The sequence below is a fragment of the Talpa europaea genome (assembly GCF_964194135.1).
Source record: "Talpa europaea genome assembly, chromosome: 4".
Lineage (NCBI taxonomy): Eukaryota > Metazoa > Chordata > Mammalia > Eulipotyphla > Talpidae > Talpa > Talpa europaea.
Window position 1 is genome coordinate 91,942,500 of NC_140070.1, and position 15,575 is coordinate 91,958,074.

Consider the following 15,575-nt stretch of genomic DNA (forward strand, 5'->3'; position numbering starts at 1 on the left):
TAACAATAGTCATCCAATTGCAAAATACTTACAATTACCATCTATCAAAAAACTCTTAAATGCCAGAAATACTATACTTGAGAGTACAATTCTCTCTCACCATTATCCCATCCCAGTTCACTAATGCTAAAATTTTAATAATTGTACTGTAAGTAAGTGCCAAGGGCTATTAATTCTTCATCTCCCACCAATGATGGAGTCATGACTGCCATCCGGTTGAAGTCTGCTTTCTGGCCCTTTCTGGTACCATCTGTGGTAGGTTAGGTTCCCTAGGAAACAGATTCAGAAATTTGTAGATTTGTGTGCAGGAAGTTTCCTGGGAAAGTTCCCCAGGAACAGTAACCAAAAGAGGTGAGGGAGGAAAAAGAGTAAGTGCTGAGAAGAAACTGAACTGTTGTATAATTGCACTGAAGGCCTCATCTAATCCTAAAAGGTAGGTTCTGGACCAGCGGAAGGTCCTTCAGAGTTGCCTGACCCTTAGGCAGGAGCATTGGGCCTTCATAAAACACCTCCCAATGCAAGTCTAATATCCTGCCATGTGGGAGAGAGTAATCCACGTGGGACAGCTCTCTTTGACTGCTGCCAAAGCCTGGAAAGTTTAAGTGAGAGTACACTGGTGTCTAGTGGTAGGACTGCCTTGGTCTTGCAATAGAAACTTTGTTGACACCTCACAGCAAGCATTATATTCTACAAGATGACGACTATTTTCCATTTCTGAATTAGGGCTGATCAATTATTCCTGATAGATTCACTACTTACCCCTCTTTAAAGAGCAGCTTGGCTTAGAATCAGACACCACTGATATTGTGGAGCAAATGATGTTCCCATAAGAATTCCTAGTCCTAATTTTCCAGCTTTCCTTAGGCAATTCTGTGAATTTGGCATTATGTGATCCTGTAGCATACAGGAAGTGGTCTTGGAAAGGGCATTCTACTCCATACCTACCACATGGTTCACATCAGATTAGGTATACTACATACATCCAGATGATCTGTCATACATCCTGTGATATTATAATTTATTGTAACAAATATATATTTGTTTTTGGTCCACTGTTCCTGGTATAGAATTAAAACCCTTGGAATTTTCTAAGTGATGAGGGCTAGAAGATGTCTTTGCTATGTTAATGAGTGGCTTTTGGAAAACCTTTACATAACCAAAGGGTGGGACTGATTGCCAGGGAAACCATCCAAGTGATAAAAGAGTTGTAACTTCCACCTTTCCCTCACTCTGCAATCCTGACCTCAGGGCTAGAGATTGAATTTATTAACCAATGGTCAATGATTTAATCATTTGTTCTCCTGTAATAGAGTCTCCATGAAAACTCAAAAGGAGAGAACTTTGAGGTTGACAAACATGTGAAAATTGGGAAGAATACTATACTCAGGGAACATGGACGCTCCATAGCCCTCCCATATACTTTGTCCTGTGCATCTCTTCAATAACTTTTCCTGAGTCATGGTGTTTTCTAATAAATTGGCAATTAAATAAGTAAAGCATTTCTCTGAGTGAATCACTTTAGCAATTTAATGAACTCCTACAGGCGGTGGTGGGAACCTACGAGCTGGAAGCAGAGGTGACAACCTGGACCTGTGATGGGCATTTGAATGGAGAGGGTTTTTTTTTTTTAAGATTTATTTATTTATACAAGAACGGGGTACAGGCCAGATGTGTGGGAGGGTGACAGGATTCACCAGGGACAGAGCGGGGAACAGAACAGGCAGACTGATGAAATACACTGCTGAGGGGAGCAGTGGGCATGACAGGAGAGGTCTGATGTGCCATGTGGGATTCTTGCTGGCCAGCTGGGATTGAACCCGCGCTGCAGAGGCTGCATGAGGACAGTTTCACAGTGTGGTGCTCAACCACCTGCACCACCAGGGAGGCCCGGAAGGGGTTTGTCTTGTAGGACAGAGCCCTCAACCTGTGAGTTTTGTTGCCACCTCCAGCAAACATCTCTATCAGAGTATCAAAGTTACAGGTTTGGATTTTTAACATCATTTGGGACATTGTCAGAGGACAGCAGCAAGATGTAGTGGGAAAATCTACTGTCCTTGGAATGAGAGGATACAGAAATTTGGAGTTTAGTTCTGGCTTTGTCATTTATTTATTTATTTATTTATTTAAAGATTTATTTATTTATTTATTTATTTATTTATTTATTTATACAACCACTGGGTACAGTCAGAAGCACGGGAGGGTGAGAGGATTCACCAGAGTCAGAACGGGGATCAGAACAGGCAGATGTACTGAAACACACTGCTGAGAGGAGCAGCGGGTGCAGCAGGAGAGGTCTGCGTGCCATGTGTGACCCTGGCCGGCAGCTGGGGATAGAACCGGTGCTGCGGAGGCTGCGGGCAGCTTCGCAGGTACCACTGCGCCACCAGGGGAGGCCCCTGGCTTTGCCATTTATTACCTAAATTACTTTGGGCAAAATCACTTAACCTCTCTGTATCTCAATTTTTCAACTGTAAAATTAGTATATATAGTATAACCAAGCTGCCTTAATACTCATTTTCAGCTCATTTTAAGAACCAGTTATTTGTGAACTATAAATTATTATTATTGTTTTGGTTAAAAGGGGAATTTCTTTAAGGATTGTAATGAGAAGTCTAAATTGACTTTATTTTTATACTTCAGTAGCTTTGAATCACTAATGGGAAAATTTTTTTCCAAATTATACTTACTATTTTACCTTAAAATGGTTGTTTTCTCCCTCTACAGGATTCTAAAGATAAACCCAAAAGGAATCTTGCCAGGTGTGACTCATCGCCGATCAGTCTAGGATGATTTGGTTTGGAAACCTCTTGAGGATTTGGAAAGGACCAATTTTAGACAAATCATTTAATGATAGGAGAAGGACATTTTCCACAATAGCAATCGAAAGGAAAACTACTAGTAATAATCACTGAATCTCCCAGGACAGCAATCTTCTGAAAGAGAGAGAGAAGAGGAAGCAGAGGTGAATGATAATAATACTTTATATTCATATAGATTTTTCCCTCCATTGATTCCAAGTATTTGGCAAACTTTAATTGGCTAATCCTCACATATCCCTTTGAGGTTAAGTAGGCGGCAAGTATTATCCCTGATTTTCAAATAGAAGTAAAGGTACAGAGAGCTTAAGTGTGCTGCCTGAGATCACAAACACGGACTAATGATAAAGCTGAGAACCAAAGACACAACCCCCTCCCCCACATTCCCATCTCAGCGCAGTGAGTCTGAGATCTCACTCTGCAGAAACATTGTTGATCTTTCTGAAGCAAAATCCTTGACAATCATTTCACCATTCATGTGATATGACATCTTTGCTCCTTTGTGGCACTTGCTTTGGATCAAAGGCAAAGATACATATTTTCAGGTTCCATGAACTTTTCTACAGTTAAGCAAAGCTCAATGTGGGCAGAAGAGAAGCCTTTTGTGTGTGTATTTAATTTCTAAGTAAGACATTGATGTTCTTTTCTGGGACTGAACACTCTTTGAATCCAACAGCAAGGCAGAGCCTGTGAACAAAACCCTTCCTATTCACTTCAAACTGTAGTATCTTTGCTAAACATTCTTCAGAGAATTCCCAGCTTTGTTTAACAGATTACCAAGGCTTCTCTTCAAACTACCCAGCTGACCGCTGCTCCTCCAGTATCCTTGATGTTGCCAGGAGAAACAGACTGTCCACACTGGATTAAAGCTTGCTATGGGATATAAGACAATTTTGCATTAAGAAAACTCAAGTCTGATGAGAATTGCAAAAAGCCTTTGAGTATATATGCAGGCAGAAAATCTATGAGTCAGTAAAAACAGAATTATTTCACCTCAAGAGACTCACAAAACACTGAACATTTTATAGCCCCATCATTAGGTGGAGAAAATGAAATTTTCATTCTGTTTCCTTCACCGATGTGCTGTGTCCACGTCTGGGGCATCCTGCTGTCAATTGTGCCTTGGGCACCATCAGAGGCCTGAGGCCCTCAGTCCACATGCACACGCCAGTGAGGCTATTAGATGACCCTAATGAAATAAAAACCGAAATCCCTTGAATTGGAACTGTCTAGAAGAAAGAGGGAGGGGATTTCTTTGGGCAGAGGAGGGAAGAAAAAGGCAAATTGAAAAAAAGGTAATTTGTCCTACAATAAATTGACAATAATACCCAAGTATTCTATGTAAGCCAAACCATGTCCAGTTTCTGGGGGGTATGAATATGTACTATTAAAAGAGAACCTAAGGCATATTAAAAAATTTAAGATTTTATTCACACAGTTATCAACTTGATTGGGGTAGTCCCAAACTGGAAGTAGTTAAGAGTCCTAAGCTGACAGGAACAGGGAAAGATACAGAGAACAGAGAATTTGAGGAAACAAAGGAAGGAAATTACTGGATTGTTTATGTTTTATAGCGTAGTGTAAGCATTTTGATTTCATAACCTTAAGACATTTACAGGCCGAGGTTTTGGTTTGCTGTATAGGTTACGTTGACATTAGAGATACTTCAGTCTAATGACCTCTAAGCTTGATTAATTTAATCTAGTGAGTCCAGAATTCACTGGTCTTTGCAGCAAACGTGGAGGTCAAACTGTGCTGGATCTTTAACTTTGGCAAGATTTTTGGTATTTATAGACCTCAGTTTCCTTATAATCAAGCAAGGGAACTAGGGAATATTTAAAGTGCTTTCCAAAGGCCTGTGAATGACTAGTAGCCAAAGCATCCAATTAACCCTCCCATCCGCTTTCATGTCTTCCTTTCTGATTAGCTCTGGGCCTGAGATAGGACCAAGATTATTTTTAGCTGGAGTGCTTTAAGGGCATGTCCATGTTTCCTGAGTTGACTGCCTAAAGTTGTCAAGGTTTGTCTCTGAGAAAAGCAGAGAAAGAGCACTTGGAGTGCTTGAAAAAAGATAATTTGTCCCACAATAAATTGACAATAATACCTAAGTATTCTATGTAAGCCAAACCATGTCCATTTCCTTCAACCCTGAGAAGAAAATATTATGAAGATCATTTTTCAGGTGAGGAAAGTGAAAGTTAGAAGAGATAAAATGACTTTTTCAGATCACAGACTTAGAGTTGAGTACGTAACTTGTGGGGTCCCTTGTTGAAAAATTCTCAAGACTTTTGAGATGGTAAGAGCACCATGTGGATTATCTCCTTGGCCGGGGATCGAACTCATGCTGCAGTGGCTGTGGATAACTTCATAGTGCTGCGTCATGGTGAATCCTCTCACCTCCTGCATCTTTGACCTGCCCCCCAGCTCTTGTATGCATAAATAAATAAATCATTTAAAAAAAAAAGATGGTAAGAGCAAATCACTGAACCAAGTGAGGGATGCTTCCAAGCTCCAGCTCAGGTAAATGCACAGCTCATCACCTGTGAGGGCAGTCCTGAATAGGTTCAGGAAACAAACTTGCTCTTTCTGTGTATTTTGTATCTGCATTGTCTCCATTTGCTCCTCCTCACCCACCCTGACTCTTCACTATGTTCCCTGCCCAGGTAGCTGACTTCTGGGATATGCCCTTTGGCTTCTGGATGGATAGGCTGGTGGGAAGCACCGGCTGGAGGCTGGAGGGTGGCACAGGCAGCGCATGCCTCCTCTCCCCTGGTGCTGTTTCTCCCTTCTCCCTCCAGTGGTGGCTTACCTCAGGGTCACAGCTCCTGTCCATTTGGTTACTTGTTCCATCCCCTACCTCATCAGGCCCAAGTTATCCTTGTTGCTAATCCCAGTATTCTTTTCCATCCCTCATAACTGTCCACACTCTTGGAAATGGCCCTCTTCAAATGTGACATCTGTTTCCTATGGGGTATCTATGATTTTGACTTGCCTTCTTTCTTTTTCTTTGGGGAACTGTAACTTGCTTCTCTTGGGAGAAGTCCTGCCCTGACTCCAGGTACCCAGGGGCCATATGACTTGGCTGGAGTTTCTGACCTCCATTGCCATGTTCACTACCTCAGAGATGCATGTCTCCCAAGGACATTTCCGCTAGAACTGTGGTGGGGGGTGGGGTTCTGTGAGGGAGGTGCTACACTCTTTCTGCAAAGGCCAGATAGTAAATATTTAAGGCAGTCTGTATCATAGTCTTCTCTGTTTGTTTGTTGTTTTACAGCTCTTTAAAAATTTAAAACCATTCTTAACTTGCCATGTGTGAAGTTCGAGGCATATAAATCAGGTCACTAGGTCAGTAGTTTGCAAACCGTTTATGGTCATAGTACAGGAAAAATGAGGCAAAGAGCTGCTGTAAGTGTGCACACACATACTTGCCAAGGAGAGAAAGGCCTGGAAACATTAAGACATTCCCAAGAGACTCTAATGTCCTGATTCGGCAATTCTTTCTTCTACCTGTCAGCTATCTAGCACGCTTAGTAGTTACTAAGCTGACCTGACATGTTTTTTTTTTTTTCTTAAAGATTTATTTATTTATGCATACAAGAACTGGGGTACAGGCCAGAGGTGTGTGTGGGGGGGAAGGGGGTGAGAGGATTCACTGGAGAGAGTGGGTTGTAGAACAGGTGGATTAACTGAAACACACTGCTGAGGGGAGCAGCGGGTGAGACAGGAAAGGTCTGCTGTGCCATGTGTGTAGCTCCCTGACCAGCCAGGGATTGAACTTATGCTGCAGAGTTCAAGCAGTGCTGTGCTTAACAGCTTGTACCACCAGGGAGGCCCGGACCTGAGATGGTTTGAGTTGAATTTCTATAAATGCAAATAACCAAATCCCAGCTAACATGTCTTACTACCTCCACAATCCACAGCTCTTGATTCCATTCATCTCAGACCAATTCCTAAGCAGCCCATGAAGTGCACAACTCTTGGCCATCCCTGCTGAAAGTTTCAGACAATGGACATACACATTTTTGGACAGAAAATTGAAAAACAAATTTTTTACTAAAATGAATGTGGCTCTGTTTACACATACATTTAGAATCACAACTCATAACTCAGGCAGCACTGCTGTTTTAAAACAGGGTTTCCATGGTGTCACAGATGGTAACCAGAGGCTTCTGACCAGGAGAGTGGGGCTTCAGCAGACGCAGCTGTCTTTGCTGCTAACTCTCTTGGTCTTGTTGAAAAGTTGCTATTCTCTGGCAGGTGTCTGGCAGGTAATATTTTTTCCTTAAAATAAATGATTTGGCAGAGAATTTTGTGAAGATCTACCACACAGCTCTATCTATGACTAGACTGAAGAGGTGGACAATTTTAAAATAATTCTCCACTCTTTAGAAAGAACAAAGCAAAAATGGTTATACAATAGGAGTTAAACTTAGCAATGGTCAAACTCAGTGTGAAATAGTCTGTCCTGCTGTTTCTATTAAGTAAGCTCATGTTTGATTTGATCACCTTCTAGATTTGGATGGTAGGGAAAATGTTCACTACAAGAAGAACGCCAGGAGAGAATGCCCTTTGGATGAAGCAGAGCAGGCAGGCTGACTCTCTCAGGAAGGCCAGAAGTATTGACTAGCTTGACTAGCAGGGCCTCTCGAGTGTGGCTGTGTATGTAGTAACCTCCTGGGTTCTTGCTACAAAAGCAAATTCTCACTTAGTTGTTCTGGAGTGGGGCCTGAGAGTCTGCATTCTATTAAGCTCCCAGGTCTTGAAGATGCAGCTCATCCATGTATGCACCACTAAGTCCAGGGGCTAGAAGAAAGAAGTTCCTTAGAGTTGGTGATATTTGGTCACTAATAGATAACAATATTAATAATCATTAAGATGTATTGAGTGCCATGTATGAGAAATGAAGTCACACAGCTGGGAAGGAATATTGCTAGAAACTGTCTGTAAATGCTATGCTCTCGCCACTGCTCCAGGCTGGCTCACTGTGGGGAAGATCCCAGCGGGTAAGCTCTGGCCCTCACAGCCCAGCACAAGGTCCAGGGCCCTACGAGCCCAAGGAGCTGGCAGCCCAGGTGCAGCACCTGGTGAATTCCCTGGGGCAGGACCATCTGGATGGAGGCTTGGCCCCATTTCAGTGAAGAGCAATCCAGGATTTAAAAAAGTACATCTGGCATTTTCAGACACTGATGAACAGGCTAGTCTTTCTGCTCATCCAATCTGACTGATTGTGCTGAAATGGAGTATCAGGAAGAATGAAAGTAGGAAAACCTCAACCTGATTGAAAAATGGTGGATTCTATACAAAATGCAGTAGAATGATAAACTCTTCCTCAAGGCAAAGAGGGGAAGTTTCTCCCCAGCTCACCCAGTCCCAGTGTTGCACATTATCGCCAGGAGATAGATTCTGAGGACTTGCTGACTCTTGCCTTTGCATCTCCATTTGACAGTTGGTAAAACGTAGGGCCACGGGGAGCAAAAATCTCGAGAGGGAACTGTTTATTTAAAGTGATTTTATATCTGAAAAGATGTTTGGCTTCCAGAAACTTTTGTGAAGTGGATTTATCATCTCAGTCTTTGCACTGATTGGATGTGGGAAACTGTGGACCTGCGTGATTGGGAGAAACACAATCAGCTTTTCAGAAATGTCTATCCCTGGAAAGCTTCACAAAGGAGTTTTTTTTCTCTTTGGCCTCCTTTCTGAACAGTTTCTGTTATAGAGCTCCAGGCAGATGCAGCTCTAGGCGAAATGGGGACACCAGGGACATTTCTCTCTGAATTTTCCCACCTCTTCCATCTGTGTCCTTTCTTCCCACCCTCCCATCCTTCCAGCCCCCTCCACTGCCAGTGCTGAATTCCATCCACATGCACAGGGTGAGTCTAATATTTCCAGGGGAGGAAGGGAGTGAGGACATCCACATGAGAGTTGCAGGGATTCATATTTATTTTCTATATTAATGGAAAATTAGCCATTTTTTTGTTGTCACAGAACAAATAGAGTCATGACTTATGGTTCATAATTTGTATAACTGATTTCATGTATTGGTAAAAATTTTATCAGATTTCTGACAGTTATGAATCATTTCCCCCCTCTGGAAAGATGAAGAAGCATGTTTTCCCCCTTTTGCCCAGCTACAGCCATCTCTGAGCTTATAGTTTCACATTGTTCTTTCCTGTGTGGTGTGTGGTGTGTGGTGTCAAAATACATTTCCTGGCCCAAGGTGGAGCCACCCCAGCCTGGTTGCGATGTCAGTGAACCAAAACTTAAACAATATGCATGTTCCTGGAAATACTCTGCTTGACCAGAAAAGCAGTAGATCCTATCAGGCAATCCCCAAATGCCAAGTCAACTCTGGACCCTACACTTACTTCTTTGTCCCTTAATCTTTATCCTGTTCCATTTTGCAGCTCTCTGAATGGAAAGTGTTCACTTTTGAAGTGTTAAAATTTGTTTGTATCACCTCAAGTCTTTTAAAAATTAGTTTTAGCAGTAGCAATTGGTCATGTTAAGTATTTATTGATGAAAAATGAAGCTGAATGGATCTCAAAGTTTATAAGGCCTGTGGGAACTGGTAGACTCATGAATAGGTCTTGAAGAGAGTCAAGGAAGTGAAAAGCTGGCCCCAGGCCATTTGCATCTCTGCTCAATCAGCTTGGGGAAATATAAGAGACCCACTGAGGAAGGCTGAGGACCACAATTCTTGTTATTTCGGAGAGTAATTTGAGACTGCCTTCCAAGTATCTGCAGTGAATACACTTACTCAATAATAAACTATCTGCAAGAGCAACCAACTAGAAAAAATTAGCAACAGCTGGTTAAAAAAATGAAACAAGTAAATAAATCATAGAGTTGCCATATAATGAAGTCATTAAAATAATTTTAGATAATGTGCTATTTGGCAAAGGTCTTTAAACATATTAAATGAGAATATTCTTTGAGAATGAGGGAGTTGATCTCATGTCTTCTGTTGAGCTGTCCGCTGGCAGGAGCCCTGCTGCAGCTGGCCTATTAAATTAAGAATATGCAGATTATGACGTGCTGAGTGAGCAGGCACCAACCACACCCATAGGGTCAGCATTTAAATTTCCACTTTGGGAAGTGAAACCCCACAGGGTTGTTTTTAATTGAAGGCACAGTTTTAATATAAATGAAGTCAAATCGCAAGATTACTCACAGATCCAGAAATGGGTGAGGGTGGGGGAGGAAGGAGGGGCCAAGGAGCAGGTGAAAGTGCAGTCCTCCATCCCAGGTGGTGAATGAGCAGGAACTGGAGAGCAGTGTAGGACCTGTAACTGTGAAGTGGTGAGGATGGAAGTCCCTAACTTTTTGAGAGCTTAATTTTAAGTGGTTATTTTTAACAGTGCCCCAGAAAATACAATGCAGATATTCATGGTGGCAGTCCTTAGCTTAGGTCCTTATCTGAAAGTCCAGACTCTGGGGGTGACAGGGTTGTCATACTGCAAAATGTGAAGGCAACGACTCAAAATAGCTATTCTCTCATCATTGATGTTCACATTATATGTTCTTTATTGCTATTCCTCTCTGACTACAACCTCTCCTGTTACTGACGGTCATAGCCTGGAATACCCAGATTCCAGGGACTGTCAAATTCCAGATTGGAGTTAGGGTTACTCTCTCCAGAGGGAAGATATATATATAAATTGCCATCAGTCCTATATATAGATCAGAGTTTCCTAATTGCAGGGGTTCTCTCTAACAATACACCCCAATACATAGCTCTGGGGGGCATATTATTCCAACATGTGCTTTTACTGAGAGCAATAAATGATCTTTGTCCTCTGACCCAGAAGTTTCATTTTGCAGTACATATATATGTGTGTATGTGTATATATCCTAATATATATACATACATACACACAAATATATAACATCATATATCATATGATGTTATATCATTTACTTCGGTCTATATTTATTTATTTATTTTTTAAGATTTATTTATTTATTTATACAAGAACCAGGGTACAGGCCAGATGCGCGGGAGGGTGAGAGGATTCACCAGAGACAGAGCGGGAAGCAGAACCGGCAGACTGATGAAATACACTGCTGAGTGGAGCAGTGGGCTAGACAGGAGAGGTCTGCCGCGCCATGTGGGACCCTCGCTGGCTGGCTGGGATCAAACTGGCGCTGCAGTGGCTGTAGACAGTTTCACAGTGCAGCGCTCAACCGCCTGTGCCACCAGGGGAGGCCCCTTAAGTCTATATTTAGATAGAGGCTAGATCTATATATAGTTTGTGTGTTGTTATTATTTGCAAATAAGAAATATATTGTGATAAATGTAAATAAAACTGGCAGGCTAACTTGTTAATTTGCAAGCAAAAAAATCTCAAACCCTTGACCAATTCTGATTTAACATTTTCATATGCAGTTTCCTTCATGAAAATCTGTTCCTCGTTTAGAAAGGCATGCTGATACGGGATCCATCTCATCTTTCCCCCAGGAAATAGTGGAGATAGGGCCTTTTAGGATAGTTTGAGACAGATCTTGGCATTTCCTGTTCAGGGCAATCTGTAGCAATCCTGTAGCTATGGACTAAGATCATCTAAATGGTAATTATTGGATCGAATACATTACACTTTCACTGGTACAGAAGGTCTTAGGACAGAAGGTCTTAATATCAGAGAGGGAAATTGTGACTCTTACTGAGGATGACAAACTGTCTACAAATCTATACCACTAACCCTCCCCAGGAGCCCTAACACTTGACACAGATTTCAACAAACCTCTGTTTCTCTTTCAGGGTTCAGACCATGCCTCAGGGCCTACAAATGTCCAAAAAAAGTGTCCATTCCTCAGGTACTACCACTTAATAGCTACTTCTCAGCTACACAAAGACAGGGCAGCTTTGTGTATATGCTTATAGAGAAAAGCTTCAGCTTTGAAATCAGTATGTGCTTATCCAGAAATACTTTCTAATGACAAACTGGCTTCTCATTCCCACCTAGAACATTCTGCTACTCCCAGCAACTCTCAGAGGTCAGACAGGCCCAAGCAAAGGAGGGCACTTGAATCTATTATCTTTTAAAAATATCTGCATCCGTTTGTACATTTTCCTTTTTTTTAAGGATACTTCATGAGGTTCCCCTGAATTTTCAATATTTAAAAGGAAATGAAGTTAATAGTAAGTACAGCTGTGCGGTAGGGCTTCATATTTCAGATGTGAGACTCATCGTTGCCACACATGCTCCCCCATTTCCCTACGGCATAGCTGCTCATCTCCACCTAAGGAAGCCAGTCTGGTGAAATGGTGGTTAGTATGTCAGAATCCGAACTCGCCTTTATGGAGACAGCAAGACAGATCTAATAATCACTTCCACACTTTTCTCCAGGATGAAATTCACACGAACCTCCCAGTTGTCTGCCTTGTCATTCACCAATAGAAAAGAATTTTGTGTTAATCCTCCTCCTTCCGTCCAGGAAGGAAAAAAGAACTCATCCAAATCCTGTTGTGCAGTACCACCTGCCCATGTGTCCAGAGCCAAGTCATGATGGATTTGGAGCTGGGGGGATGATTGGGAATTGTGTTTATTTTATGAGCTGCAGAAAGTTGGCTGCGGAATCCAGCAGGAGGCCTACCCGGAAAAAAAAAAAAATGATTTTATCTTATGCTTTGTGTCTGCTCTTTAGAGAAATATATATTAACCTTTCTTGGACCTCCCCGGTGGCGCAGCGGTTGAGCACTGGGTTGCGAAACTGCCCGCAGCCTCTGCAGTGCCGGTTCGATCCCCGGCTGCTCCCCGGCCACCGGAGGAGGGTCCCGCATGGTGCGCAGACCTCTCCTGCCGCCCGCTGCTCGCCTCAGCAGTGTACTTCGGTCCTTCTGCCTGTTCTGCTCCCTGCTCTGGCTCTGGTGAATTCTCTCACCCTCCCTTGCTTCTGACTGTACCCAGTGCTTGTATAAATAAATAAATATTAAAAAAAAAAAAGAAATATATATTAACCTTTCTTGAGATTGGAAAAGAAGAAAAAGAAAGACATGTTTTGCAAATATTGGCTTGAGGGTTGAGTTCACAGAATAGGACTTTCTGTTTTCCCAGGTGCTACACTCAAGCTAAAGACCTCTGGCTGAAACTAGCTGGTGGGGGAAGGGAGGGTGAGACTCATGGGGTGGGGGCACCCTGACAGAAGGTCCCGGGGCCAGTACTCTGTGACCTGGAGAAGATGCTACACCATTGGAAACTTTTTGGATTGGAGGAAGGAGCAGCTGTCCTCAGAAACTGAGATTCTCACGCAGTGACGATCTGGCCTGCATTCTTGTGAAAGGCACCAGTTATCTTAATGAAAATTTAGCTAAACAATTTAACACACTTTAGTGGCTATTATGAAGAAAAATGCCTTGTTGAAATGTTCACTTTTGGTTTTGATTGATGGGGAAAGACAGTTTCTGAGATTGCTTTTTTGCTAAAGCCTTTCCCCTAAGTTTCAGTTTGTACAAAGTCTAGGTTGACCTAGTCTGGGGAAAAAAGGCTTCGGTGAGGATATTTGAAGAAACATTTCACTTACAGTTCCTGGTTGGAAAGCTACTGGAGCAGAGCCGTACAGATGGCAAGGGGCAATATTGAGGGAAGGACCTAATTATCCTTCTTTCTCCCCCACCACATAGTTACCCACAGAGTCAGGGCCAAATGGGATTTTGTTCTTAGTGTAGCTATAACTATCTGTTTCACTTACTCATCTCTCTCTTTAGAGAAATAATTAAAAATTTATTGATATATAATTTTCATTCAACATTGCATTATCCAGGCATCATAATGATTTGATATTTGTGTATATAGTAAAATGATTGGGACAATATGTCTAGCCAACATCCATCACTACACATAGTTAGACATTGTTTTTCTTATGATGAGAACTTTTAAGAGCAACTCTCAGAAATTTTCAAATATACAATATAGTATTATTTATTTTTAAAAAATTTATTTATTTATTTATACAAGCACTGGGTACAGTCAGAAGTGTGGGGGGGTGAGAGAATTCATCAGAGCCAGAACGGGAAACAGAACAGGCAGACTGACGAAATACACTGCTGAGGGGAGCAGCGGGCGGCAGGAGAGGTCTGTGGGCCATGTGGGACCCTCCCTGGTGATGGGGGATCAAACTGGCGCTGCAGAGACTGCCGGCAGATTCGCAGCCCAGCGCTCAACCGCTGCGCCACGGGGAAGGCCCCCCCTACAATACTATTATCTATAGTCACTATTATCTATAGTCACCCCGTTGTACATGACATCCCTAGGTCTTATGCATCTTATTCATTTCCCCCTCCCCAGGGCTCTTCCCCACCTTTGGAACCACCAATCGGTCCTCTGTATCTGTGAGTTATCTTTATGTATCTGTGAATATGTTTTTATATGAGAAGAGGCTAAGCATGATAAGACAGGAGAATACAGAAAGCAGTTTCTTGGGAGGGGTATTGCTTGGGAGCACTAGAAAGACAAAGCAAAGCTGCTCCCTTAACTGCACGAACAGGTCTGTGACCACGCTGGATGAGCTGAGGCACTGCTAACCCATAGCGTGCCTTTGGTCAAATTAGGAAACACTGGGTAAGCAGAGCAGTCCATAGTGCTGGAGGGAAGTCCCCCTTTGGCTGAGGAAATGTCTTTCCAGGAGCCAGTTCTTCAGGGAAGTCCAAATCCTCCAGCCTGGAACACAGTTCCAGGATTTCAGGGTGACCCAATTAGATGATGGCCATGTCAGGACCTCATCGTGTCTTTTTTTTCCTTCTTCAGTGAGAAGCCCTTTCCCTTCAGACGCTACTGTAATTAACCCAGGAGAGAATAAGTCATCCTTCTAGCCAAACAAGAAGCTGCCATCACAGTTTGACATGTTCAAATTGAACACCTGTTTTCAGGGCTCACCAATGTATATGTCTGTCCACGTGAAATCCCTTGTAGTCGATGCTAAAAAAAACCTCCTACATTAGTATTCCATTCTGTATCCACCCCAGATCTAGCTGTACAGTAATCTCTGTAAAGGAGCTGCTCTGCTCATTAAGGAATCAGACAATGACAATCCCATTGCCTGAGCTGGGGTGGGTGCAGAGCTGTGAGCGCCTTTGTCTAAATGCCACAAATTGCTATAGTTTGCTCTGCACTTCAATGTTGGCATCATCATCCTTTAATTGACCAGAAGGCTCTGCTATAACATTCAAAAGGAATAGCAACCTTCTCAGTCCCTGTCCAGTTTTCAATATAATTATTTGTCAGAATCATATTAACCTGATGTATGACAAACCCATAAAATGGATTCATTTAGGTCTCCAGGAGTCCTCCCTCATTAACTCTGATATTTATAGCTATGGTTTCAACGCCACAGCCCCTCCTCCCATGAAACAGGGAACAAGAATGTCAGATTTCCTGACGCTGTTCTGTTTGGGGAATTATTTGTGTTCCAATGTTGCAAAGAAGGATGGAATAAACTCAGAGTCTAGACCCGGCGAACCTTGATTGGTGTTTCTGCCCCTTCCTCTCTTTTCAGAGCAGGGAAAGAAAACTGAAACTCAACACTGTACACAAATCCTACAAGTCTAATAATTTTCTCCAGGTTTGATGAAGAACCAGTGAGACGGAAATATTCAGAGGGCTGGTTCTGAAGTCAGACTTTGTGAATCACTTCCTGGTCTTAGTACTTGCTAATTTGGGCAAGATGTTAATTTCCTTAGACTTTGGCTTCCTCATCTGTAAAATGGGGGTGATAATAATTCCTAAACTCATGGCTTGTTAGGGAGAGTCAATGAATAAGCAC